The sequence below is a fragment of the Balaenoptera borealis genome (genome assembly GCF_965194805.1).
Source record: "Balaenoptera borealis genome assembly, chromosome: 6".
NCBI lineage: Eukaryota > Metazoa > Chordata > Mammalia > Artiodactyla > Balaenopteridae > Balaenoptera > Balaenoptera borealis.
In genome coordinates, this window is record NC_138863.1 from 113,716,277 (window position 1) to 113,744,200 (window position 27,924).

Consider the following 27,924-nt stretch of genomic DNA (forward strand, 5'->3'; position numbering starts at 1 on the left):
GCCCTCGGGGCAAACGGTTTGACTTCATTCCTTGTGGACCGATACTCTGAAATGGGGCTAACAGGACAATTGAGAGAGGCGGCTGGGCCCTGCCCAGATAGAAGATAAGAGACCGCATATCCCTCATTCTGGAAGTCAGGGCACCTCCCTGACTACACATGTGCAGAAAGCCTCCTTGGAGGTCAGAAGGGGAGTGATGCTAAGTGATGGCAACTAATGCTTATTACCCATAGGCCTCTTTGGTAGAATCCATCTTGGCTAAGAGATGCGCGCGCACACATGGGAAAATCCTGAGATATACCAAATATGGACTTTGAACCAGGCAAATCGAAATGATTGGCCAAAGGAAACCCAGAAGCAATGCCCCATAAAAGTGATTCAAACTGCCACGAGGGTGTGACCCTCTCTCTGAGTCCACCCGTGTGTCTATCCACACGTACTCTTTTTTCTCTTAATAAATTACTTGCTTCACTACATTCCGTCTTTATGGGAATTCTTTTTCTGCAAAGCCATAGGGCCAGGGCCTTGTCACCGACCACTGGTCTAGTAGCTAGGAGTCGGTGCTGTCACCGCCATGACCCGAACTCAATCACTGGCGGGGATCCGAAACCCTGCTTCAAGCTGCTGCAGGCCAAAGCCACCCAAGATCACAATGACCTACCTCTCTATTAGTTTCTCCCTTCTGTGGATAATGATGAGCTTCCTTTAAGAAATGAGCCAAGAGGATACCAAATGTGGAACATTCTGGATAGGGATTCTAAAATCTCTTTGATCTTTTCTGTAGGATCCCCTTAGTGTTTCAGCAGTGTGAGGTCATGGCTCTTGACTCACTTGCTACTGAATTGTTTAGAGAGTCCCAGGGAATATTCATTTGATGATATTAACAGGCCGATGTATTTGAATGGTGGAAAGCCCTGCAGGTTCTGGGCAGGGAAAATTTTCTTTCCATTTTGCAAAAGGAAATAGGCCCGTTCCTCTGTTGGGAAGCCAAGCTGGTGAGAATCACAGCAAGGTTGTTCCTGTGGTTCTGGGAGCACATATGGCTGTACGTGGAGCGGGAGGGAGGTTGCGTGTGGGAGGAGGAGGGGGGAATGCCACCCTGGGTCAGGCAGCTTGAATCTGCAGGTGACTGGAACCACGTGCAGGGTGTCAGGCATCCGGCCACCAGATTTACTACCGAGGTAGAAGGCATAGGTTATGTGCAGGGCCAGCTGTTCACCTGTCAGGTGGAGGGCTGTAGCTGAAAGCAAGCCGCTCGCCACGGAGGAGATAACTGCTTGATGGGGAGTCAGCAGTGGCGGTGTTAAAGGAAAAAAAAAAAATCCTCTCCTGCGAGGTACAGCGGCGTCATCTTTTGTGTGATAAACCTGGAGGATGAGAAAACAAAAGCAAGCGCTGTCGAAGTGTTAGACCTTGAGGTTTCGAGAGGGTTGGATGTGGCATCTCATAAAACTTGCATCATGAAATTCATTCGCATTCATTGAGTTGAGCGGGGGTGATAGGAACTGACTCGTGGCGGAAGCCGTCTCAGCTCGGGGGTGGTGATTTCTGCGGAGTGAGAGCGCAGGATGCCACCGGCTTCCCGCTCCAGCCTCACTTAACAACTTCATTAATAACCCAGATAAACAGGCCACCTCGTTCATGAACAGCATCTGAGATTACATTGAGAGGTGTTGGGAATAAAAAGGAAATCCTTAACAGACAAGGGGACCATGTGGAGGAAAACGGAGGCTACCGACCAAAAGTAAGTAGGATTCTGCTTGAGTATGGGAGACATAGATGTTTTTTCCTGATCATCTCCAGACACGTTTGAGGAAAGAATGGAAATCCTTCGAGTAATAGCTAGTAATTACCGAGTACCTATTCCAAACGTTCTCATGGAATCCTCACGGCAATCTTAAGATGTGGGCTTTATTATTATCCTTTTTTTTTTTTTTTTTTCAAATGCTGTAAGTGAAGGATGAGGAAGCAAAAGTAATTCACGCAGATAGTGAATGCTAGAGTTGGGATTGGATATCTAGGTCTGTTAGCCTTGGAAAGCCACTGCTCTCTCTTCTGTATTCTTGCTACTCGAAGTGTGGTCCGCGTGCCAGCAGCCTCAGGATCAACTTGGAGCTTGCTAGAAACGCAGAATTTCAAGCCCTTTCCTTGATCCCGTGGAAAGACAATCTGCATTTTTTAGCAGGCTTCCCAGATGATTTATATGTACACGAAAGTTTGAAAGGCCCTGGTCTATACTCAGTGGATGGGAGAGCAAAATCCTCATGTAGACAGCTCCCTGTAACCTTCTCACTCCTGCCGCAGGGCCATCCTTATGCCATCAGCTTCTCCGTCAAGGTCATCATCAGTCTCACACAGCCACTGGTGCCCACCCTCTCACATGCAGCCCTGTCCATTCAGGAAGTAAAGGGAAGTTTCCAGAGCAAATAACTCTAACCTTTGCTGCATTCATAACCTGTGTTTCCTGATAACACAGCACTTAGCAAGCAGAATTGGAGTTGTTCCTTTAATTGTTGGTTAATTTCCCACTAGGCTCTGAAGTCTTGGATGGCAAGGGATTGTCTGTTACCCGTCTTTGTGTCCCTGATAGCTAGCACAGAGCCTCACCTGGCCCAGAGAAGATGCCCAATAAATGCTATTGACAGACTGTGAATGAATGAAGGAAGACAGTTGATTCTACCTGGGCTCCATCTCATGGATGACTTTCCCTAGATGCTTGAAAACATGTGGAAAGCTCTGCAGTTCCTGCCCCACCCTTAACCACAGGTATATTTCCCTTCTAGGCCCCAGCAGATGTTCCCTTCTGGCAAAAACCAAAGAAAGGATATCTTTGGTATCCTCTTGACAGTGAATTTAGAAATAAAAACCAGTTGTAAATAAGAAAAATCCTTTCACAGATGGAATTTTTATGTTCTCATTTCTGCTGCACATTGCAATTTGTAATGAAAGGTGCAGGTCAGGATACATTTATTCACTCATTCGACAAACATTTATGAAGTCTTTTTAGGCACCAAATGTTGGAGGTATTCATACGATCAGATATACATCTTACCCACCCTTGTGGAGCATAGAGACTGACAAGGGAGATAAGACTTAAATTGGAATATCTAATTCAAAGTAGTTCATGAAGTTCAATGAACAGTTATTGAGTCCCAGCTCTGCACTGTGTACTGTGCCAGCCACTGGGAGACAAAGATGCTTCAAATGGAATCCCTGACTCAGAGTAGATCACACCTGGGGAGACTGGCTCATAAGCAGGTCATCTCTCTGCTGTGATGGGGCAGAGATAGAGGGGTGCCCAGAATGCTAAAGGAGCACCAGGATTGGGGGGAATGAATGGAGTGGGGGGGGCAAAATGAGGTGGGAATTAGAAGAGTTCTCGGAGGAGGTGATACCTGAGCTGAGTCTTAAAACCTGAGTAGGGGTTTGCTGGGCAAGAAGGGGATGAACATGGAGGTCAAAGTTTCTATGACTCAACTGAAGGATCAAGACAGCTAAGGGCCAGAATAAAGGGGTGCTGAAGAGCTATGGGAATTCTGAGGAGGAAGAGGTCAGTTTCATCTCAGAGATAGGCAGGACCTCATGAAATGTGAGTAGGGTTTGTGGCATTGAGAAAAGACATCCTGTGCTAATAGAAAGTGTCTGAGCAGACGTACAAGTGGCTTCCTATCCCCCTTTCTTTTCCAGTCTTGGCCTTTCTTGGTCTCTCAACTCTCATCTTTTGAAGTTTCTCGTACATTAAGAAATTCAGATATTAAAAATGATATATTTTTAACATTTCAAAATTAAAAATATTTAAACACAAAAGATAATCATGAGACTTATTTCATGTATCAATTCATTGTTCACTAAAGTTGGCTGGTGTCGTCCAGGCAGTGGACAAGAAATTAAAGATGTATAATGCTTGGGACTTCCCTGGTGGCCCAGTGGTTAAGACTCCACGCTCCCAATGCAGGGGGCCTGGGTTCGACCCCTGGTCAGGGAACTAGATCCAGCATGCATGACGCAACTAAGAGTTCGCATGCCGCAACTAAGAGTTCGCATGCCACAACTAAGGAGCCCACCTGCCGTCACTAAGGAGCCCATGTGCTGCAACTAAGGAGCCGGCAAGCTACAACTAAGGAGCCCGTGAGCTGCAACTAAGACCAGGCACAACCAAATAAAAAAATATATATATATTAAAAAAAAATGTATGATGCTCATCTTCACTTTCCAATCTCATCCATGTATCTCTGTAGCTAACTACATGAACAGCCTCTTTTGAGCATGGCTTCCAAAGTCTAGATTTGAAAGCCCCTCGAGAATGTGAAACTTGGCCCAAATGGTTCTTCTGGCCCAGCTACAAGCTATAGTGAATTGTTTTCTTTGATTTGAGAAGATATCTGCTGAAGATGTCATGGGTGTACTTTGTGGTTTGGGTAGGACGTCTCAGTTCTAGTGCACACACTGGCCCTCTGCCTGTTCCCTCTATGTTCTATCCTGTTAGGTTGCACATGGGGATAGTTTTGTCCACAGTCCCCAACAGCCTCCAGGACCTTCCGATGAGAGCAGAGAGCTCTTCACTGCCTTAATCCCTGGGTGGGACCCAGATGTGAAATTTGCCTGTCTTGCAAATCAATAATGAAATACTGGGAAAAGCTTGGTGCCTTCCTAAGATACTGATGGAGAGACTTGACTGGAAATTCCAAGGCACTTTAGAGCAGAAAAGCTCTCAAATGAAATGATGTGAAAGGGAACACCAGCACCCTTGTGTGTATTCTTCTCCTGTCCCCCAGTGATCTCAAAGATTTCTCTTATTTTAATTTTTGTTTTGTTTTCAAAATAGAGTTCTTCTGTGCTCTGAGGCTCTTCTCTTTGGTATCTAAGATGTGAATTACGGGTAACGTGGAGCGTCTCAGAGGGTCTGTATGACTAACTGCTGCTCATAAATATGAGTGAGGTCAGAAACCCCTTTGACGATTCCTCACTGCCTCTCCCTAAATCACAGCCAAAGTTTTCATGGGAGGATTTTCAAGGAAGCCAAAGGTTATGTTCTCTGATTTCTTTTGTAAATATGTCATGGTACATTGGACCCAGAGACCTGGTCCCCTCACAGCTGGTGGTAGAGTCATAGCTGTGGTCTTTATTAAGATTTAAATCACTTAAACTCCCAGGGCTCTTCCCCTGGCCCCCAATGTAAAGAAGATGTACAATACCAAAAAGATTTTCTGTAAGAATCTACTATTTCTTTTAAAAGTAAAAACACTGTTGACATAAGAATGTGTAATTCTTTAGGTTACAAAATCTATACCACGTGATGATTCTTTTTTAAAGTAAGTTCAAATGGTGTTTTTTTTTTTTTAATATAACAATGAATCCCCATTGTGGCATTTTTCATATTCAGTTCAAGTGATATATAGTAGAGGATATGTTAGGTGATTTACTTCCACAAAATCAAGTGTAGCTGTCTAGGTAATAGTAATAATGGTAGCAGTTGTGGAAATACTGCCTTTATAGTAGAGTGGAATACGGATAACTTTCATTTCATGTCATTACTATATAAAACCCATAATTCTTAGCAGCAAATCCATTTACACATAGTTTTAATGGCCAAAAAACTTGAGCAAATTTCCAAAGTTGGTTCTCATACTGCCTAGTTTTCATGAATTAGACATATTTACTATGAAGTAATGTCATAAATACTTAAAATTAAACTACAACTGTCAAGACGAATAAAATATGCTTTATGATCCAGAATGTCTCCTTTTATGGCTAGATTTAATAGCTACTCATCCCTCAATTTCATTAATCCGTAAAACATTTCCTATTCAATAATACAAAGGAAAAAAATGCCATATTTTTTCTTTTAGTGTAATTTTTAAAGCAAAGTTGTATTCCTGTGTTTGCACTTATTTTGGCAAGGGAGGGAGAATGATTCTTTTTAATCCCCAAGATTGTAAAGTGATAAATAGTAAATGCCCTTCTTCTTTTGAGTGTACTCTCTTTTGTTTTAAAGATGCACTGTACTTGTCATGAATATGACATTGGATTGTTTGAAGCTTATGGTGGAATCAGATAGATTTGGGCTACAATTTAGGCTACTGGGTAGTCTTAGGCAAATCAGTTAACCTCTTTGAGCCTCAGTCTTTTCATCTGTAGAACAGGGATAATATCTAACTCTCAGGCTTTTGTAAGGATTAGAAATATTGCATATATAATTCGTACAGTGCGTAGCTCCAAGTTGGTGCTAAAAAATGCCCCTGTTATATGAAAAGTAAATGTATCTATTGTATACCAAATAAATGCAAAAAAATAAATGCTAAGTAAATGTACCTATTCTATACTAGATACTGTGTTATCTACTGGGAATTTTTTTAAAAAGGAAATTCAAGTTTCTATTCTCAAAGAGCTTATGATTTGGGGCAGAAGGGAGAGCAAGAGAGATGCACACAGCAAATTATAAAATGAATCAGACCATGTTTAGATTGCTCCACATGGGATTATGGACGGTGCCTGCGAGCCCAAAGGTGGGAGTAATTCATTCTGGTTAGGGTAAGGGAAAGGGGGGAGTCAATGAGATACTACGGAAAACTTTATTTTAAAAAAATCACATTTGAGTACCTTGAAGAATAAACAGAATTTGGATAAGTGGAAGAAGAAATAACATCCCAGCAAGAGCAGATTGCATTAGAAAAGGTGCAGTGCAGTTTCGAGCCCTGGCCCGGGAAGATCCCACATGCCGCGGAGGAACTAAGCCTGTGCGCCACAACTACTGAGCCTGAGCTCTAGAGCCCGCGTGCCGCAACTACTGAGCCCACGTGCCACAACTACTGAAGCCTGCGTGCCTAGAGCCCGCGCTCCACAACAAGAGAAAGCCATGAAAATGAGAAGCCCGCGCACCGCAACGAAGAGTAGCCTCCACTCACCGCAACTAGAGAAAGCCCGCGTGCAGCAACAAAGACCCAACACAGCCAAAAATAAATAAATAAACAAACAAACAAATAAATACTCCCTCCAAATTAAGAGAAAAGAAAAGAAAACATGCAGTGGCATAGGACATGCCCACAGAGCTTGAACTGTAACTTGGCTCTTCCCTGGTCCTGCTGGCCCAACGTACAGATTTTGGAGTTGCCAGCTTCCGCAACTGTATGAGCCAGTTTCTTTTTTTTTTTTTTTTACAATGTTGTGTTAGTTTCTGCTGTATAACAAAGTGAATCAGCTACATGTATACATATATCCCCAGAGCCAGTTTCTTAAATCAATCTCTCTCTCTCATAGGTCGATAGATGGTAGATAGATAGATAGATATAGAGATATATAGATATATGTGTATATATATTTATATACACAAACACACATCCTATTATACATACACACACATATATACATCCTATATATATCCTATATATGTGTGTATGTGTGTGTATATATACATATATGCACACACATTGTTTCTGTTTCTCTGGAGACCCTGACTAATACAGATATGAAATTCATATTTAAGAGTTTATGGAAAATCGAGAGGACTTGCTCCTATTTAGATATGAATTATGGCCATACACAGTATCAGGATACACTATTAGTTTCAGAGTCCCTCAAAAGAGACTTAACTCCATTACTGGAGTCAGCCTCTGTTTTTATCACTCACTGTTTCTTGGGTTTTTCAGCCTTCCCCCTCCTACATGGCCCCCCACCAGCAGCGTTTTGGACATGATGGGGTTAAGGTGTGCTGCCCCGGTGCTATGCTCCAGAAGCTGCCTGAAATGATTGCATCTGTTGGCCTCTCTCTTCACTTTCCTGCTTCAGGAGCCAGGGAGAATAAGGCACATGTTATCTTGTCATGTTTTGTGCATGGCTGTCTGGATTCCTTAACACCTAGATGCACATTACCAGATTTCAAGGTTTGCAGCCAGTTGAGCTGAATTATTCTTAAATGAAACTAAAAATCATAATATCTTTCCATGCTCTGCAAAAGCTGATGCGTGCTGCATAAAAAAAGCAGGGAACAGGTCTGGCCCCATCTTACTGATGCTTTTACTGTAGTAATAACATCTCATATTTGACGGCTGCTTCATTTACTGCTTCATTTACTTTTATAAGTGTTATCTCATTTGATCTTCACAAATATTAGATCAGAAAGGAGTCCTTATCCTAATCTTATGTACAGACACGTATGGAAGCACTGAGAAATCAGGTGGCTATAAACACACAGCTGATGGTAATTGGCGGAGCTGGGATCCCCATCTCTATCTTCCAGTTCTAATTCTTTCCTCTTTCCTCTCTCCTCTTATCCTCCATCCTCTTGTTTGGTCCTTCAACAACATTTATTTATTAAATCCTATGTCAGGTATTGTCCCAAGTCTTGAAGATACAGTGGGCAATGTGACTCTTCATGGACAATTTCCATGGATTTTCTCCGTGGAGCTTGGAGTCTAATACAGAAGATGGACATTAAAAAGTACAAATAATTTCAGTTATGAGAAGTGCTACTGAGGAAAAATATAAAAGGCCTTTAAAAGTACAGTAAGTCCCCTACATACGAACAAGGTCTGTTCCAAGCATGTGTTCATAAGTCCAACAAAGTTAGCCTAGGTACCCAACTAACACAATTGGCTAAATAGTACTGTACTGTAATAGGTTTATAATAGGTTATACTTTTTACACAAATAATAGATAAAAAACACACACAAAAAATAAAGAAAACATTTTTAATCTTACAGTATAGCACCTTGAAAAGTACAGCACAGTACCAGCTACATCACTTCTGCTTTTACGCTTGCTTCCAGACATCCTGGGCTTGAAATAAAGATACTGTACTACTGTACTCTATACAGTACTGTACAGTAAAGTACACAAAAGCACAACCACTTGTAGAGGGTGCACACACGTGACAATGTACGCCAGACACGTGAACTAACTTACATGATTGGACACGCGAACATACATTCACATCTTTGAAAGCTCGCAACTTGAAGGTTCATATGTAGGGGACTTACTGTATATAAACATGCTCATTTATTCAGCCTTGTTTCAGAATAAAGTGTTGCCTATAAGCAAATATTCCAGATAGTTGAGTCTGGCCCCTTCAAACATAACACTTCCATTTTGGATGAAAATCCTTTGAAAATATATTAGAACCTTCTCTGCCTTCTTAGGGGCATGTAGGATATATGTTATCCTTGACCTCTGGGTCTAGGAATGGTCTATAGTTTTAATACTGTATGGAATTCATACTCAGCAGGAAAAAAATGGCACACTCAAATGAAGTAATTGGGGGGAATTAAACAAAGGGAAGTGTAGGCAAGTCCAAAGGAATGAGACAGGGAGAAGTTTCCAGAGCTAAGATTGTGTAGCTGTAGGAGAGGGCTGTTCCCTTCAGCCAAATACACACCCACCTCATTCTCCTCCTGCCCCCTCTAGTCTGCTGAGCCAACCTGTAGTTAGAGGGTAGGAGGGCTTGTTGAAGATGCCCCTATAGCCACTCTCTGTAGGGCAGGTGAGAAGAGTGAGGAGGCCCTGGACCGGCAATGGGTAGATGAATAATAGCCTCTTCTGATCGTTGCTAGCATGTCTGTCTCTAACAGCATTTCCTGCCACTTTTAACTCTGATCGTCTCGTGAATGGTCTCCCTGCTTGCGTGCACTGTTGCCCCTTATAACAAAATCCCTTTTTCTTTCCCAGCAGCCAAAGTGATTTTAGAAAAAGCCCATGAAGCAGATAATGTGCTCCCTGCCTCCATCCTGCTGCTTACAAAGGGCCAAATGCCACCCACTGCCCTTAGATGAAAATCCAGACTCTTCCCTAACTGCAGGCCCTACTTGAGCAGCCCTGCCTCCTCTCCCAGCTTCTTTGGGTACCATTCCTTTCTTTGTGCACCACAGGCTGGCCTTCCTGTTACCAGTGATGCCAAACTTGTTCTTGCATCAGGAGCGTGATACTTTCTGTTCCCTCTGCCTGATACTTTCTGTTCCCTCTTGAAGCTGGTGGTTTTCTTCTTCCATCTCTTCTTCTTCCTTTTCCTTTTCCTCCTCCTCTTTTTCTCTCCCCTTCCCTTTCTTCCCCCTTCCCATTGTCATTATTACTATTAAAAGCAACTCACTTTTTTTGAGGTATAACATCATACACTAAAGGTTCAAATTATAAGTGTACACCTCAGTGAATTTTTACACATGTATATACCCACAAAACAACCACCCTGATCAAGATATAAGGCATTTCCAGGCCCGCAGAAGGCACCCCAGTACTCCGGCTAGTCAATATCTGTCCCCTTCCTCAAGGTATAAAAGCATTTCATGCTCTATCACCATAGACCTGTTTTTGAACGTCATATAAATGCAATCACACATGTACTCTTTGGGTCAGGCTTCTTACGCTCAACTTAGCATCTATGAGATTTTTCCATGTTGTTCCTTATACCAGCAGTTGGTTGCTTTTGCTACATAGTATTCCATTGTGTGAACAAACTAGAGTTTATTTATCCATTCTACTGTTGAAAGACATTTGCTTCTAGTTTCTGGTTATTATGATGAACACTGCTATAGACAGACTATAGCAGTTGGGTATATGCCCAAGAGTGGAATTATTGGGCCATAGGGAAAGGGGTTGGTTTAGCTTTAGGAGATACTGCCAGTTTCTCCAAAGTGGTTGTACCAATGTACCCTCCCAGCAGCAGAGTGTGAGAGCTCTGATCCATGTACAAGAGCCATCCTTGCCAACACTTGGTATTGACTGGTTAATTTTAGCCATTCTTGCAGGTCGATGGTGGTGTCTCATCATCGTTTTAATATGCATTTTTCTAATGACTAATAATGTTGAGCAACATTTAATATGCTTATTGATCATTAAGATAGCCTCTTTGGTGAAGTATTGATCAAGTTTTCTGCCACTTAAAAAATATTTGATTGCCTGTATTTTTCTCATTGACATCTAGAAGTTTTATATATATATATATATATATATATATATATACACACACACACACACACACACACACTTTGGATATGAGTTCTTTTTCAGACATGTGTATTGCAAATATCTCCTTCTAGTCTGTAGCTTGTCTTTTCACTCTCTTAATAATATCTTTTGATAAACAGAAGCTCTGAAGTCAAATTTAGCAATCTTTTCTGTACGGTAAACGTTTTCTGTGACCTGTTTAAGCAATATTTGAATATATCGCTTATTATAACCTCCACAGAGAGACCTACAGAGCCCTCCCTATTGAATGTTTCTCTGTCCAGGTCGGAGCTGTGCTCTCTGGGCCTGGAGTGTGAGTACAGATAGAGTCCCATGATGTTCTTGAGGGTGGGCCAGCAGCAGTGGCCTTGGGTTCAGACTGCTATTCAAACTCGCGAGCCTCAGTTGGCTTTATGGGCATCAAGGACAAGCAATAACACAGCATGCTGTGTGTGGTCACAAGAAGCAGGCCTGCGAAGGTAGGGCTGACCTCAGCTACGAAAAGCCATAAGCTTGGGGTCCCTTTAGCTTTATAAGTAGCTAATCATGTATCCCCCTGTGGGGGCTTTTGAGGAGCTCTGCCCAGATCCCTCACTTGAGAACCAAGGCGCTTATTTTCCCCCCTCTCCGTTTATCCTGGGGATGTTGGCCACTGATGGCTTACAGCTGAGTCTCTTTCGGGTGTCACCCCAGCACGGGAAATCCCTGGATAGCCATACCTCCCTTCCCAGGAGATCAGCCAAGGCCTCCTTTGCAAATAAATTGCAATTCACTTTCTCCCCCTTCCTATCCCCTAGCTTTCACTCCCTCACAGGTGTCGATCCTGGGAGCCCGCCTCCAGAAACTTCCTTCGTGCAAATCTCCCTCTGAAAGTCTCCTTTCCAGGACCCACGCAGGGATCCACAGGGGCGGGTGGCTAAACCCTCCTCTCTTGCAGCTGTAGCTCATGAATAGCAGCCCCTTAGGTCCCAATAAAATCTCAATAATGAGGTACAGGCGCTTGGGATGGTGCGCTGTCCTCTGCTGGGTTCTCCTTCCCCTTGGGTCCAGTAGAGGGATTCTCCCAAACGATTCCCTGATGTAATGTTGACTAAGGGTCAGATCCTCAGGCATCCCTGAGGCTAGAGGATGACCACAGAATCAAGTGTTAACCATTTTGTTCTAAGGTGTGCGGGTGTGTTTACATGTAGGTGTACATACACATATTGATATATAGGTGTATGTAGCAAGCTACAAAACTGTTAAATAAAATAGATTCTAACTTCATACTCTGACAAAGCAGGAGGGCCAGGTTCACGTTTAGAAATTTCAGATTCATTGGGGTTTTGTGTCAGAACATGGCAGCACAAGGAGAACCAGTCCCTGACCCATGACCAAAGGCCACCCCGGTTTTCCTTCCATCTCCAACCCTGTCCCACACTACGAGGGCCCTCCACTCCCTCCACCTCCACATGCCCCCGGCTACTCCTCAGGCTTAGGGGTGCACCCACCTTCGGAGTGATTCACCACGTGGGGCAGACCCTAGAGGCAGGCTTGGGCCATGTGGGCAGGGCATTGGGGTTCCCAAGTCCCTGGAATGCAGTCTAGAAGGGAGAGAGGGTGTAGGCTCCAGAGTGGGTGTGTCCTCATGGCCCACAGAATTCTCCTAACCCTCCTTTCTCTACCTACCATGGGGAGGGCCAGGGATTTGAGAGCCAGAGCAAGGCTGAGGGTGGTGGGCCTTCTTCAGCACGTCCCTCTCCTGTTCAAGTGTTTCTTCATCACTCTTCTCACTCTGGAGTTATCTTGTTTATTTATTTTTTCCTTGTTTATTATCATTCTTCCCTAGTAAAACTGATACTGCAGGAAGGCAAGGATCTCATCTCCCTTATTCGCCATTATATCCCCTGGGCCTAGACTAGTACCTGGAACATGAGTGATAAAACAGACATCTGGGCTTGTTAAAAATGCCCCTTAAATGACTTTCACAGATGTTGAGAATAAGGGCCCAAAGGGTGAATTGCAGTTAAGAGGGGCATGACCCTTTTTGCTTGCTCTCTGGCTTTTGTTGAGAGGCTTGGAATGGCAAGGTGAGTAACCCATCTCTGGGACTTTCCTGGCAACTTTTTGCCTTCTGACAACCTCTGAATCCCGGGCAAATGGAGACCCCTGATTGGTCACCCCATCAGGTCTGGTCAGGGAGGCGATTAAGGAAGAGTTGAATTTCTCTGATAGTTGAAGGACCAACTCTGTCTTCTTAGCACTGCCTTACAATGATTAAGAAAAAGAATATTTCTCAGAATTGAGTGAGGCTGAAAGATGTATGCTGTATTCTGACCAGAACTGGATTAAATAACATGTGATGAAAACAGAAATATAGATCAGTGGAACAGGATAGAAAGCCCAGAGATAAACCCATGCACATATGGTCACCTTATCTTTGACAAAGGAGGCAAGAATACACAATGGAGAAAAGACAGTCTCTTCAATAAGTGGTGCTGGGAAAACTGGACAGCTACATGTAAAAGAATGAAATTAGAACACTCCCTAACACCATACACAAAAATAAACTCAAAATGGATTAAAGACCTAAATGTAAGGCCAGACACTATAAAACTCTTAAGAGGAAAACATAGGCAGAACACTCTATGACATAAATCACAGCAAGATCCTTTTTGACCCACCTCCTAGAGAAATGGAATAAAAACAAAAATAAACAAATGGGACCTAATGAAACTTCAAAGCTTTTGCACAGCAAAGGAAACCATAAACAAGATGAAAAGACAACCCTCAGAATGGGAGAAAATGTTTACAAATGAAGCAACTGACAAAGAATAAATCTCCAAAATTTACAAGCAGCTCATGCAGCTCAATATCAAGAAAACAAACAACGGGGCTTCCCTGGTGGCGCAGTGGTTGAGAATCTGCCTGCCAGTGCAGGGGACATGGGTTCGAGCCCTGGTCTGGGAAGATCCCACATGCCACGGAGCAACTAGGCCCGTGAGCCACAATTGCTGAGCCTGCGCATCTGGAGCCTGTGCTCCGCAACAAGAGAGACTGCGATAGTGAGAGGCCCGTGCACCGCGACGAAGAGTGGCCCCAGCTTGCCGCAACTAGAGAAAGCCCTTGCACAGAAACGAAGACCCAACACAGCCATAAATAAATAAATAAATAAATAAATAAAAATTAAAAAAAAAAAAAAAGAACACAAACAACCCAATCCAAAAATGGGCAGAAGACCTAAATAGACATTTCTCCAAAGAAGATATACAGATTGCCAACAAACACATGAAAGGATGCTCAACATCACTAATCATTAGAGAAATGCAAATCAAAACTACAATGAGGTATCACCAGTCAGAATGGCCATCATCAAAAAATCTACAAACAATAAATGCTGGAGAGGGTGTGGAGAAAAGGGAACACTTTTGCACTGTTGGTGGGAATATAAATTGATACAGACACTAAGGAGAACAGTATGGAGGTTCCTTAAAAAACTAAAAACAGAAGTATCATACGACCCAGCAATCCCACTACTGGGCATATACCCTGAGAAAACCATAATTCAAAAAGAGTCATGTACCACAATGTTCATTGCAACACTATTTACAATAGCCAGGACATGGAAACAACCTAAGTGTCCATCGACAGATGAATGGATAAAGAAGATGTGGCACATACATACAATGGAATATTACTCAGCCATAAAAAGAAATGAAATTGAGTTATTTGTAGTGAGGTGGATGGACCTAGAGTCTGTCATACAGAGTGAAGTAAGTCAGAAAGAGAAAAACAAATACCGTATGCTAGCACATATATATGGAATATAAAAAAAAAATGGTTCTGAAGAACCTAGGGGCAGGACAGGAGTAAAGACGCAGATGTAGAGAATGGACTTGAAGACACGGGGAGGAGGAAGGGTAAGATGAGACGAAGTGAGAGAATGGCATGGACATATATACACTACCAAATGTAAAATAGATAGCTAGTGGGAAGCAGCTGCGTAGCACAGAGATCAGCTCGGTGCTTTGTGACCACGTAGAGGGGTGGGATAGGGAGGGTGGGAGGGAGACGCAAGAGGAGATATGGGGATATATGTATATGCATAGCTGATTCACTTTGTTATACAGCAGAAACTAACACACCATTGTAAAGCAATTACACTACAAAACAAAAACAAAAACAAAAACGTGATGAAAGAGAGCCACTTTCAAAAGTATGTCACACCAAGGTTGAAAATGTGAGTCTTGATAAATAGGAAGTAATTAGGATGGCATCTCGTTTTCAGCAGCTTTCCCTTCGTTACATTCTGAATGATGCATGGTTTACTGTTCTCCCTCCATTGACTTAAAAGATTTTATGAAAACGTGCAAGTTGATGACATTTTGGGCAACTATTGTTGAAGACCTATTGTCCATTATGCCAAACTGAAGAGCACAGAAATTACAGTGTCTGAGAGAGGTCTGGCAGCAACGCAGCCACAAAGTCCAATGAAAGGAGCAGAGCTCTGGGAAATCTACATACACAGTTCCGGGCCAGGAGGGTGCCCCAGTCCAAAAGCGACTTCTTGCTTAAGTAGAACATTTAGCTGCTGGGACACCCCTCTCCGTGGGGTACTCCCTTGGATTGCTTTCTGCTGAGGGTTACAGGGACCCGAGCAAGAGTTGCTCAACTTCGTGAGGGAGTTAATTTCTATTACATGAAGTGAAGTCAAAAGGTAGCCAGTCCAGGACTGCAGCTCCACTGTGCCAGCAGGGACCAGTTACTAATTTTCTGTTCATTCTTACCACGTGGTTTTTGTCCTTATGCTTATTTCGTGGTTCCAGGATGGTTGCTTTACCACCTACATTTGTCTCTGTTCCAGTCAGGGAGGAAAGGAAGAGTGAAAGGCAAAAATGTCAGTGCCAAGGAGTTAAAAGAGCTTTCACAGAGGCATTATCTAACAATTCCTATTTGTATCTCATTGGCTAGAGCTGTGTCATATGGCCCCCCATCCATCTCATTGGCTAGGGCTGTGTCATATGGCCCCCCATCCATCTCATTGGCTAGAGCTGTGTCATATGGCCCCCCCATCCATCTCATTGGCTAGAGCTGTGTCATATGGCCACCTATCTATCTCATTGGCTAGAGCTGTGTCATATGGCCACCTATCTATCTCATTGGCTAGAGCTGTGTCATATGGCCACCTATCTATCTCATTGGCTAGGGCTGTGTCATATGGCCCCCCATCCATCTCATTGGCTAGAGCTGTGTCATATGGCCCCCCATCCATCTCATTGGCTAGGGCTGTGTCATATGGCCCCCCATCCATCTCATTGGCTAGGGCTGTGTCATATGGCCCCCCATCCATCTCATTGGCTAGAGCTGTGTCATATGGCCCCCCATCCATCTCATTGGCTAGAGCTGTGTCATATGGCCCCCCCCATCCATCTCATTGGCTAGAGCTGTGTCATATGGCCACCTATCCATCTCATTGGCTAGGGCTGTGTCATATGGCCACCTATCCATCTCATTGGCTAGAGCTCTGTCACATGGCTACCTATGGCTGCAAGGGGTGAGAAAGTAGTTTTTTTTAGCAGGGAACATCACTGCCTTCCATCCTACCTCTACTTCAAATCAGAGTACTATTAATGTGGAAAAGGAAGAGCTATGGGGTAGGTAGTTAGCAGTGTTAGGCACAAGAAGAGGGCCTCCCCATCTCCTGCTCCAAGGTTAGAAATCTGTCTGATCAGGGCAGCTGCTTAGATGGAGAGTATGTACTTCATACAGTATAAGCTCCAGGCTATATATTACACCAAGTCCCTGGGTGAGATGAAATGCCAAATGAACGGGAATAAACAGTAGAAAGACTTCATGAAACTCCATGAAGATAAAGAAACTGTCATTTGATTGCAATGCAAGGAAAAAATAATCCAAACTTTATTTAGAAGAAATGGGAAATACTTTATAATTAAATGAATCCAGCACATGGTTCATGCAGCAGCTACATTTATGACTTAACACTGTGCTAGTGATTTGAGAGATAATGCTAGTCTACTAGTTTTGGTTTTTAGATGATCATATTCTCATTGGTGGTATACGACTAATAAAGAAAAAGTTAAATAATAACCAACTGAATAACTTCTCAATAAGAGAAGGGGAGGTCACTGCGCTCGGGTGGTCAGGAATGGCTTCATGGAGAAAGGGAGACATGCCGGGAACCTTGGATGGGGGGATCGGATTTGGGCAGTTGGAGAAGATGGTGCAGGAGTCACTATGCAGTTCTGAGGTCGGGATGACTTGTTCTGCGTGAGGATCTGCGAGAAAAGCAGCTTAAAGGCAAGTGTGCTGGGACTGCTAGTGGCCTACACATTACTATCCTTTCCCTTTTCCTTCGTAGGAAAATCCCCACTTTATTGGATATAGTAATATGGCCATTTGTAAAACTACATTTCCCGGCATGTTTTGCAGCAAAAATGGCCCGTGATGTGTAACTGTAAGTCTTTGGGGGAGACTGGTACTCCCAGCATAGATCTTTAAAAGGTCCCGATGCAGTTGTAAATGTAAACTTTTTTTGTTGTTGCGTTGTCTTTTTTATGCTTCTGCTGTTTAAAACATTGATGTGATGGCTGGAGCTATAGTGGCCATCTTATGACCACGAGGTCATCTTGAAATTGGCAACTATAAGGTAAAGATTACAGAGTAAAAAGGCATACAGTGCCTGGGGCCCTGCTGACCATGGAGCTACCATACCAATTCTAGACTTCTTTTATGAGAGTAAGAAAATAAACTTTTATATTAAGACACTGTTATATGGAGTCCTGTTACATGCAGGAGAACCTAACTCAAACATAGGTTAGGAGATTAACTTGGAAAAAAATAGGGTCAGGTCAATTTATGGATAAGATAAAAGACACTACAAATTTTTGAACATCTGTTGTTTGCAGGGCACTGAACTATACACTTTACATTGTGGGCATTCTGAACTAGCTCTTATCCTTTTCTCTCCATTGAGTCTCTAGCTATTACTAGGGTGAGGCACCACCAGAGCTGATAAAACTGGCATTGTACCATCTCTCCAGGGAGGGGATGCTCTTGACAACCTGTAGTTCTCAGCTGTGATACTTCTCTGCCTGTCAGTGACATTGTGGTAGGCATCTCTTCCCCTGCTGTTCCCTGGTGCCAACAACACACCAGAAGATTTCAGTGGTTCTCTGCCCAGGGCTTCACACAATATGTTCAAGAAAAAAAAAAAACCATGGTGGGGTGTGAAGGGTATTTATAGTTAAGCATTGGGCCCTAATCTCCAAATCTGGCCACCTATGTGCCTTGCCCAGAACAGAGAAGCAGAACCTACCTGCTCTAGGGGGCCCGTGCTCTCTGGTCTTCTCAAGGGCCTTCCAGGAGCATCTTCTATCCTTTTCTAATGATCCCTCTTCCTTCCTAAGTCAGTTGGATCCTCCAGAAGGCCCATGCTGAGACTGAGTTAGGAGCACAAGAGATTGGGGCAGGGGGGCAGGGAAGGGGAAGGAGTAAATCTGTGAAAGATGGAAGGGCAAAGAAGAGCAAGATGGCACAGGGAGAGATGACCAATCTCAGCCAGTGCAACAGAGAGCTTTGGAACAAAGATGCCCCAGTATAGTCCTGCTTCGGGCAGAAATGGTCAGATTCCCTCCCTGTCACTGGCTGGCGGATGCCCAGGAAGAGTGTGGCCTCAGCAAAAGAGCTGACAGAAATCCTGAAGGTGCTAAAAGCTGGAGGCCATCAGCTAACTGCTCTTCTCACAGCTGGACAGCAATTCTTCTTGAAAGGATCTTAGGGACACCTCCATAGCTGTCACAGTCCCTTCCCCACATTCCTCTTTACTTAACCCTCCCTCTCCAGAGCTCCCCACTGGATTTCTGGGACCATCTACCCTCCCTCAGAGACCAGCAAGTTCCACATCCTCTCTTGCATCTGACACTTTTCTTGGCCTTGGCTATCCACTTACGGCTGAGGCATCTCTTCTCGCAGTTTCTGCTGCCATGGGATGTGGACGGCAACGCACTGTTTTAGGATCTCCCATCTTGGGGTCTGGGAGGGGAGAACGTGAGCGCTGGTTATCTGGGGGATGGGGAGGGCCGCAAAGAGAACTTCCACCCTGGCTGCAGCTTGTTCTTGGCTGACATGTTTAAAAGGCAGCAAACCTCACAACTCAAAGATGACTTTCTTCCAGAGACCCCATTTACATAGTTTGAACACTGTTTCCCGAGAACTGTAGCCCAGGCTGTGTTATGCTAGGAGCACATCTGCTTCCTTCCCAAAGCAGCCTGTGTTTACTGGACCCCAAAGGGAGCTGGGCCCAGCTCCCTGCACTCCAGGTAACCTTCCCTGAGGAGAAGGAGACCCACTCAAGTCCACTCTGACACTCCAGAGAGACCCCATTCCACCCTCATAGTCACCACGCAATGGATTATGTTCATCAGTTATCATCTCAGGCAGACAAGATGCCATCCCAGGCGATTGGAACAGAGGGAACCAGGACGTGGAGGCAGATCCCTCAGGCAGCCAAGCCCCTGCACTTTCTGGTGGTTCCTGCTCACTGGGAGAGTCCAGACTGCACGGATCTATCCATCCGTTTGTTCAGTATTAGACACTGCTGTGAGCCAGCTGGTCCTTGATTCTGGGTAGCTGTGTTTTAGCAGAGGCACAGACACTAATGTCATTGGTGACATTAGCTAATGTGGACCAAGCATTGCTAGACTCAGGCTGAGCCTTCTCCTATGCTTTCTTCTCACAGCACCCCATGAAGAGGTAGGAGATATTTTCAATCTGTGCTTTGTCGCTGACGCAGCTGAGGTTTAGCAACATTAAGCGATTTGCTCGAGATCACACAGCAGGTAAGTGGCAAAATCTCAGGCAGTCTGATGCCAGGGTTCAGGTCCTCCATTGCTAGGCTATCTGGCTGCTTCCCTGGGAAGTGAAGAGGCACGGAAGGTCTTTAAAGCGAAGCATGGACTGCTGAAGTTCACATGTGGGAGGGAGTACAGGGCAATGTGCTGCTGGGCCGGGATGCCACCAAAGGCAGCAGAAGGGCCAGTGTGCTGGGACCACAGCTGGCTGCTGATGCCATTCCGTGAGGTAGGTGTTTCCGAGTCCCAGAGAGTCACGAGAGATGCAGCTGGAATGATCAAGGGGTTTTCCCCTGAGGACGGATTTTTGAAAAATAATCTGCAGTTAAAAAGATTAAAGACAGCTTTGGAATATAATTCCAAGTCCATAAAAGTAACCACTGGGTTATGGACTATGTGAACACAGGCTTATTCTTTCAAATTCAGAAGATGAGAAACAGGTGGCCCCTCTTGTTCTAGGACAGAAAGAGGGTCTTGTTGCTTCCCACAGCTGGCTGTGTAGCAGAAGTGCTGGGGGCTTTCTGTAGAACAGGAAAAGCAAGCACTTTGTCCTCCCTCAGGCCGTTGCTGAGGGAAGCTGTGGGTTCCAAAGGTCTTACAGATAAACGGGGAGCTTTGGTTCAGATGACATTTTATGAGACAAATCCAAGAGGCACTTCTGTGGGAGAGGGGAGGGCCTCCCAGTTTACAGCAACCTCTGAGGCAGCTTCACAGAGCAGGACTGAAAACCACAGGGAGAAGTTGGGTTCTGTGTCTGCACGGAAGCAACTTTTCTGAATCTTGTGACGCAATAACATTCCTGGGGCATCAGGCGGCATGAGAAGCTTTAGCCGTCATCAAACAGTAAGATAGTGAGTAATAGGCATGGGAACGGGAAAGTTAAGAAGGAACAGCGTCCAAGAGGCCGTATCTGCAAAGCCCGGGAGAAAGGCCTGCAAAGATGCTGCCCAGGGCACAGCCAGCCTGGTAGATGGAATTAGGAGGAGAGATGATGGTCATGGATTTAAACACACACATCTGCTTCCTTGGGGTGTTTGCTTGGGGAATTAAAGAAAAAATGCCTGTTATCAATTCAGCCTGAAATTGTGCAATGCTGGTGATTTGTGAGGGTCGGATGTATAAGCCAAGCATATGGTCTGAGATGCATTCATATCCAGTCATAAATTAGGATATGGCTGGGGGTAAAGTTTTCATCCAATTATAAGATTTGTGATGCTTATTTTTAATGTTTTTGGTTTGGAAGTCAGAAGAGAAGTACAAACCACATTTGGACTGACTTTCACTTTTAGAATGAGATAGTAGCTTTCAAACAATTTTTGCAATTTGCCTCCAAATATTTTTTAAGGAGCAGAATTGTCTTCAAATTAAATCTTATTTGGGATTCCATGATATTGAATAGACAATGCCGCAGTCTATCAGCATAAATTTATTTTGTAAGTTCGAATGTATAACATTTCTTTTATATAAAGTTAATCAGGGAGAGAAGTCGGTCTGTTTTGATGAGCAATGATATTTGAAATTAGAACTTAATATCACAGTCTTTTATCAGTTCCAGAATCCAATTTATTCCATATGTTTTTTCCTTGTTACCACAGATTTGAGAAACCAATGGGGTTTACACATAAAGGGGCAGTAAAAGAATATTCTTTAATTAACTACAGGTAGCAGAAGGTATTTTATCCTAAGTTTTCCCTCAGAATAAGTTTCATTGGCACAAAAGTCAGTATACTAGTTGTTTCCCATTAGCTAAATTTTTTAAAATTAAAGTTTAAAAATGGCTACTTTGGTTAGTTATAGTTGCAGTATCCAGTGCTATTTCTTTCTGCTTTATGGTTGCCCTGTCTTAAGTTACACCTGTTCTTGGGTAGTTCCAGAATCTTCTGGGACAACCTGGGTGCCATTAGTGATCCAGCAATTCACGGTATTTAATCTGAGTTCTAGGAATTCCTGGCAGTACAGTGGTTAGGACTCCACACTTTCACTGCCAGGGGCCCGGGTTCAGTCCCTGGTCAGGGAACTAAGATCCCACAAGCCGTGTGGTGCGGTCAAAAAAAATAAAATAATAGTAATAATAATCTGAGTTCCCTGTAACCCAGGAATTTGATTTGATTTCATTTAAATATATATTACCCATTTTCAAAGTGTCATCTTAAAAAACACATGTCTTATCACACTGAAGACATCTGATGTGCTGACTTTACTGTCTACCACCCTAACTTCTTTGGAGAGACTTTGCATAAAGCATCTTCTGTTACCTTTGGTTAATGGAAGAGTGTACTGAGATTAATCAAGGACTTATCCTCTATGTATCAGAGATTTCTCATTGTCTTTGCAATACCCACTTTATGCTTCTTTCTAAAAATAGGACCCCACAACAAGGTACCCAGCTAGAAGACATTTCCCAGCCTTCTTTGCAATAAGATGAGATGACATGACCTAGTTCTAGTCAATGAGGTATAAACAGTGTCATATTGCACTTCTGAGGTATTCCTTATGGGAGATTCAGTTCTAGGGTATTCTCCCTTATTGTCCTTCCACACTTTTCCTTTCCTTTGTCCTGGAATGTGAATGTGAAGGCTGGAGCTTCAGCAGCCACCTTGGACCATGAGGTGATCTTGAGGATGGCAGCTTAAGGATGATAATGCAGATTGATAGAAGAAACCTGAATCCGTGATGGCTGTGGAACCATCATGCTAGCCCTGGAATTCCTACCTCTGAACTTCTTTGACTTCTTCTTGTTTAAACTGTACTTGTATATAGTCAAACCAAATTCTGACTGATGCTATCAGAAAGCCCAGGTCTAGAAAGAACTATGAATCTTTAGGTTGGCAGATGTTCCAGTTAACATCATTTTGATTGCATGTAATGAACACTCAAGTAATGGTGGATTAAGTAATATATTTATTTTACATAATGGAAAGTTAGAAGGTAGGTGGTTTCAAAGTTGATTCAACAAGTTGGTGATCTCACAATGGATCCAGGTTCTTGCCCTTCTTCTGCTTTTCCAACCTCTACATTTAGGAAATGCCTCCCCATCTTGATCTCAAGATATCTACACACAATCACACTCCAGGAAGACAGCAAAGAGGCTGACCTATCTTTGAACATCCATATATATATTTTTTTAATTTTTAAATTTTTTTATAATCAAGGAATATATATTTCCAATATACCCTCAGGTGGACTTCGCCTTATTTGCCAGACCTGGACATCTTGCCCACCACTAGACCACTCACTAACAAAGAAATGGATTACCATGATTGACTTAAAAGCAAATACAAGTTATCCCTTGAGATTGTGCACTTTGCAATGTAAACAAAACTGAGATTCTGTAAACCAGGGGAGAAGTAAATGGCTCCTGGATTGGTAACATAATAGACTCTCCTAAGAGATATTTTAAATAGCATTAGCAGGTCAGCTAAAGAGCACTGAGCCTAATGGAACCAACCAGTATGCAGGGCCTCCTGGGACTCACCTCTGCCCACAAGGGAGGGTACAGTTGACTCCCAGGCTGGCCCAGTGGAAGCCAGAGAATTCTAGCAGGCTGGACGTTCTTGAGAAATAATGCGGGGGCAAGGACCTCCACACCCAAGTTTCCTCCTGTGGGAACAGGGTGAAGCTGCAAGGGACCCGCTGCTCTGCAAAATCCATGTCCACCAGCCTCATTCATCTAGTGTTGTTGGGAAATGAGATTGACTACGTTAACAAATGTCCGCATAACTTAAAAGGCTAAAGTATTAAATGACTTTTCCTAAAATATATATTATTCAGCCTTCTTTGCTAAAATGTACGAAAATTTTTAAGCTATTTTTTTGGTAGATCACAGTCATCTTTAAGAATATCAATTTTCCTAACAGCTTTAGTAAGATTAATTTACATGACATAAAATTCACCTGTTTAAGTGCACAATTCAATGATTTTTCATATAGAGTTGTGTAACCATCACCACTATTTAATTCTGGAACATTTTCATCACCTCCAAAAGAAACCCCATACTTAGCAGTCACTCCCCGTTCCCACTCGCCCGCATTCCTCCATGGTGTATGTGCGTGTGTATGTGTGTGCGTGTGTGTGTATGTGTGACTGTGTATGTATACATGCATGTGTGTATCTTGCCTTAAGCCTTAGTGTCATTTATTAATCAGTCTTCTCCCATTGACTTACATCATAGTATCAACTCAGTTCAGCAAACAGCCGTTGAGCCCTGCCAATGTACAAGGCATTGTGTAACTCTATAGTCTGGCCTTGGCTACTAAGGCTTTCTCTCATGTCTATCAGCTTCTCACTGTTCTCTGGCAGCTGTCTCCTGTTTAGTAAATGAATATTTGGTAGTTTGGAGCATGGATGTAGACAGCATAATTTCAGAATGTTTTTGATAAAGTGCTTAATCTTTTTATAAATCAGGGAACATTTTTTTCTTCCTTTTTTTTTGTGTGGGTTTGGATATGTGTGTATATAGATGGAGAGTAAAAATGACTATCTTTTAGCGAGTTATCTTTGTTGCTAGGCAAGGGATTTTTCAACCTAGCTGCACATTAAAATCATATGGAGGAGTTTTGAAAATGCCCTGGCCCCGCTCCTAGAGATTACTGGTGTAATTGGTCTGGGGTGAGACAGATGCATTCGTTTTATTAAAATATCTCCAGGTAGGCAATCCAAAAATGGGCAGAAGACCTAAACAGACATTGCTCCAAAGAAGATATACAAATTGCCAACAAAAACATGAAAGGATGCTCAACATCACTAATCATTAGAGAAATGCAAATCAAAACTACAATGAGGTATCACCTCACACCAGTTAGAATGGGCATCATCAGAAAACCTACAAACAACAAATGCTGGAGAGGTTGTGGAGAAAAGGGAACCCTCTTGCACTGCTGGTGGGAATGTAAATTGTTACAGCCACTATGGAGAACAGTATGGAGGGTCCTTAAAAAACTAAAAATAGAACTACCATATGACCCAGCAATCCCACTCCTGGGCATATACTCTGAGACAGCCATAATTCAAAAAGAGACATGTACCACAATGTTTATTGTAGCTCTATTTACAATAGCCAGGACATGGAAGCAACCTAAGTGTCCATTGACAGATGAATGGATAAAGAAGATGTGGCACATATATACAATGGAATATTACTCAGCCATAGAAAGAAACAAAATTGAGTTATTTGTAGTGAGGTGGATGGACCTAGAGTCTGTCATACAGAGTGAAGTAAGTCAGAAAGAGAAAAACAAATATCATATGCTAACACATATATATGGAATCTAAAAAAAAAGGTTCTGATGAACATAGGGGCAGGACAGGAATAAAGACGCAGACGTAGAGAAAGGACTTGAGGACACGGGGAGGGGGAAGGGTAAGCTGGGACAAAGTGAGAGACTAGCATTGACATATATACACTACCAAATGTAAAATAGATAGCTAGTGGGAAGCAGCCGCATAGCACAGGGAGATCAGCTCGGTGCTTTCTGACCACCTAGAGGGGTGGGATAAGGAGGGTGGGAGGGAGATGCAAGAGGGAGGGGATATGGGAATATATGTTTACATATAGCTGATTCACTTTGTTATACAGCAGAAACTAACACAACATTGTAAAGCCATTATACTCCAATAAAGATATTAAAAAAAAATCAATAAGTATAGTAAAGAAAAAAAAATATCTTAAATAAATTGAAAAAAAAAAAAATCTCCAGGTAGGGACTTCCCTGGTGGCGCAGTGGTTAAGAATCTGCCTGCCAATGCAGGGGACACAGGTTCGAGCCCTGCTCCAGGAAGATCCCACATGCCGCGGAGCACCTAAGCCCGTGCGCCACAACTACCGAGCCTGCGCTCTAGAGCCCCCGAGCCACAACTACTGAGCCCACGTGCCACAGCTACTGAAGCCCGTGCGCCTAGAGCCCGTGCTCCGCAACAAGAGAAGCCACGGCAATGAGAAGCCCACGCACCACAACAAAGAGTAGCCCCCACTCTCCGCAAGTAGAGGAAGCCCACGCGCTGCAACGAAGACCCAATGCAGCCAAAATAAATAAGTAAATAAATTTATAAAAAGAAAAAAAAAAGTCTCTCCAGGTAATCCTAAACTACATCCTGGCTTAAGAATCACTTATACCAACCAGACAGTGTCATGGGATGGGTGCTTTTCATGCATTACCTCAAATCTTCTTCATAACCTGCGTGGTGATGTCAATATACCCTATTGCAGATTTTAGAAACATTTCTTGAGTACTTACTAAGTGCCAAGCACTCTGAAACATTTTACATGCATCGACTCATTTAATAATGACAATGGCCCTTTGGAGTAGGTGCTATTATCACCTGCACTTTACAGATGAAGAAGCTGAGTCTCATAGCAATTGAGTAACTTGCTCCACACTGTGTAACTAATAAATGAAGAAGGCAGAGGAGTTAGGATTTGAATCCACAGTCTTAATCCTTGATCGCTATTGCAGAGGAGGACATGAAATTCTGACCTAGTTTGGAAACCAGGTCTTCTGAATTCAAATGATAGCAATACTACTTTAATACTAGACATAATTACTACTAGTCATTGCAATACTACTACTACTACCAATAAAATGATCATTTCTACATTTTGCTCGCATTTATCGAAAGCTTATATGATCCAGATATTGTGCAAAGGACCTTATTTCATTTAATTCTTGTACCAACTTACTGAAGTAGCTCCTATTATCTCTGTTGTTCTTTTCAGGTCAGGTAATTGAAACTTATAAGGGTCAATGATGGTACCTGAGGTTCTTGGTGGGGCTGGGATTCAAATCCAGGTCTGGTTGACTGCTAACTCCCACGATTTCTATGGCACTCTATGCATATAAACATGAATGTACACACACAACAATATTGATATTCTGTTCAGAGCTTCCAATGACTCTTTCCCAGGGGCAGCTGGATTCCAAAAAAAATTGTTTTTAAGTCACTAGTGACAGTTCTTCTTATTTGAATAAGTGGTTCTGGATGAATATTGGCCCACGTAGGAAAAAAAAAAAGACCAATAAGAGTATATTCAGGGAAAAGTAGAAAAAGTTATAAAGACTTAGTCTAGGCTTCTGGGGTCAAGGATAAGTTTCCCTCATGTGTGTACGAACCATGTCCAAAGTTTGGGTGCAGGAGAACCTCTAGAACGATGGAGGGACAGTCGAAGAGGGAGAGGTTGTCCAGCCAAGAGAACGAGGGAAAACTAGAAGACGCTCTGTGGGACCACAGATCTGACACAATCTGCATAACTGATATTTAGTCCTGGTGCAGGGAGGACTGATTGGCAGTTAGTATAGAGGAAGGCATGTGACTTCATAGGATAAGGATGCAATTAGTTTCATGTCCTGGAAACAGGGAGACTGGAAGTCTAAAAGAGATGCAAAAATGAGAGCAACAAAGGGAGGGATGGCATTGGCTCATAGCTCACGATAACAATTCCAAATACAGATAAATGGGAAGTGGGGGTCACACCTTTGCTCTTTCAGGAACAAGAAAAACTGGGGAGAATTGATGAAACTAAAGATTCACGAGCATTTGTAGGCAATATTCCGGACAAAGCATATGCTAAAATGGCTACAAGGTACATGGCTTGGGTGAAACTGCCAAAATGGAATAGACGTTGAGAAGGTGTGTCACTGACTTCGGAGCCTGCAATAAGACCATAATCTTTCGCTGATGAAAGATGAGTTTGACCTGGTTGAGAAAGGGTATAGTGTACAATTCTGCTGGCCCTCTTCAAGGGGCCCCTGACGACTCTCAGCCTCCAGTGGGCTACTCGGGACCACGTGGTATCCCTGACCACTTCTAAGTTTGGGTGTGTTTGGCAGCAGTGTTGAATTCCATGGACTTCCACCCAGAGGTGATGAATTTATTGAACAAATGTGTTCTATCTAGGGAACAGGTCCGTTCACAGTCTGTCTCACATAGCCTCTGAAAGCCAGTGTTGTTATTTCTCCCCGGGTGTGTGAGTGTGTGTGTGGGCACACATGTGTGGAGTTGTAGGTGAGAGGTGGAGGTGGGGAAAGGTCAATATTTATGAGTGGGTTTCTTAGATTTTATTTTTCTTATTTCATTTCCATGATCAACATATGCCTTCTGGTGTCTAAGGCCCCGTGATTGCGCATTTATAAGTGACTCAAAACAAAAC

At 43.2% G+C, this 27,924-nt stretch overlaps 1 protein-coding gene across 1 annotated transcript in view; it reads left to right on the forward strand.

The window, feature by feature from the left end:
* Positions 1-16,093: 16,093 nt before the first annotated feature.
* The window catches only part of NCKAP5 (NCK associated protein 5), a 1,102,730-nt gene continuing 1,090,899 nt past the window's right edge, over positions 16,094-27,924 (forward strand). Inside the window, exon 1 of the mRNA XM_082397785.1 lies at positions 16,094-19,769. The gene's annotated coding sequence lies outside the window, so the exon portion shown is untranslated. The remainder of the gene's footprint in view (positions 19,770-27,924) is intronic.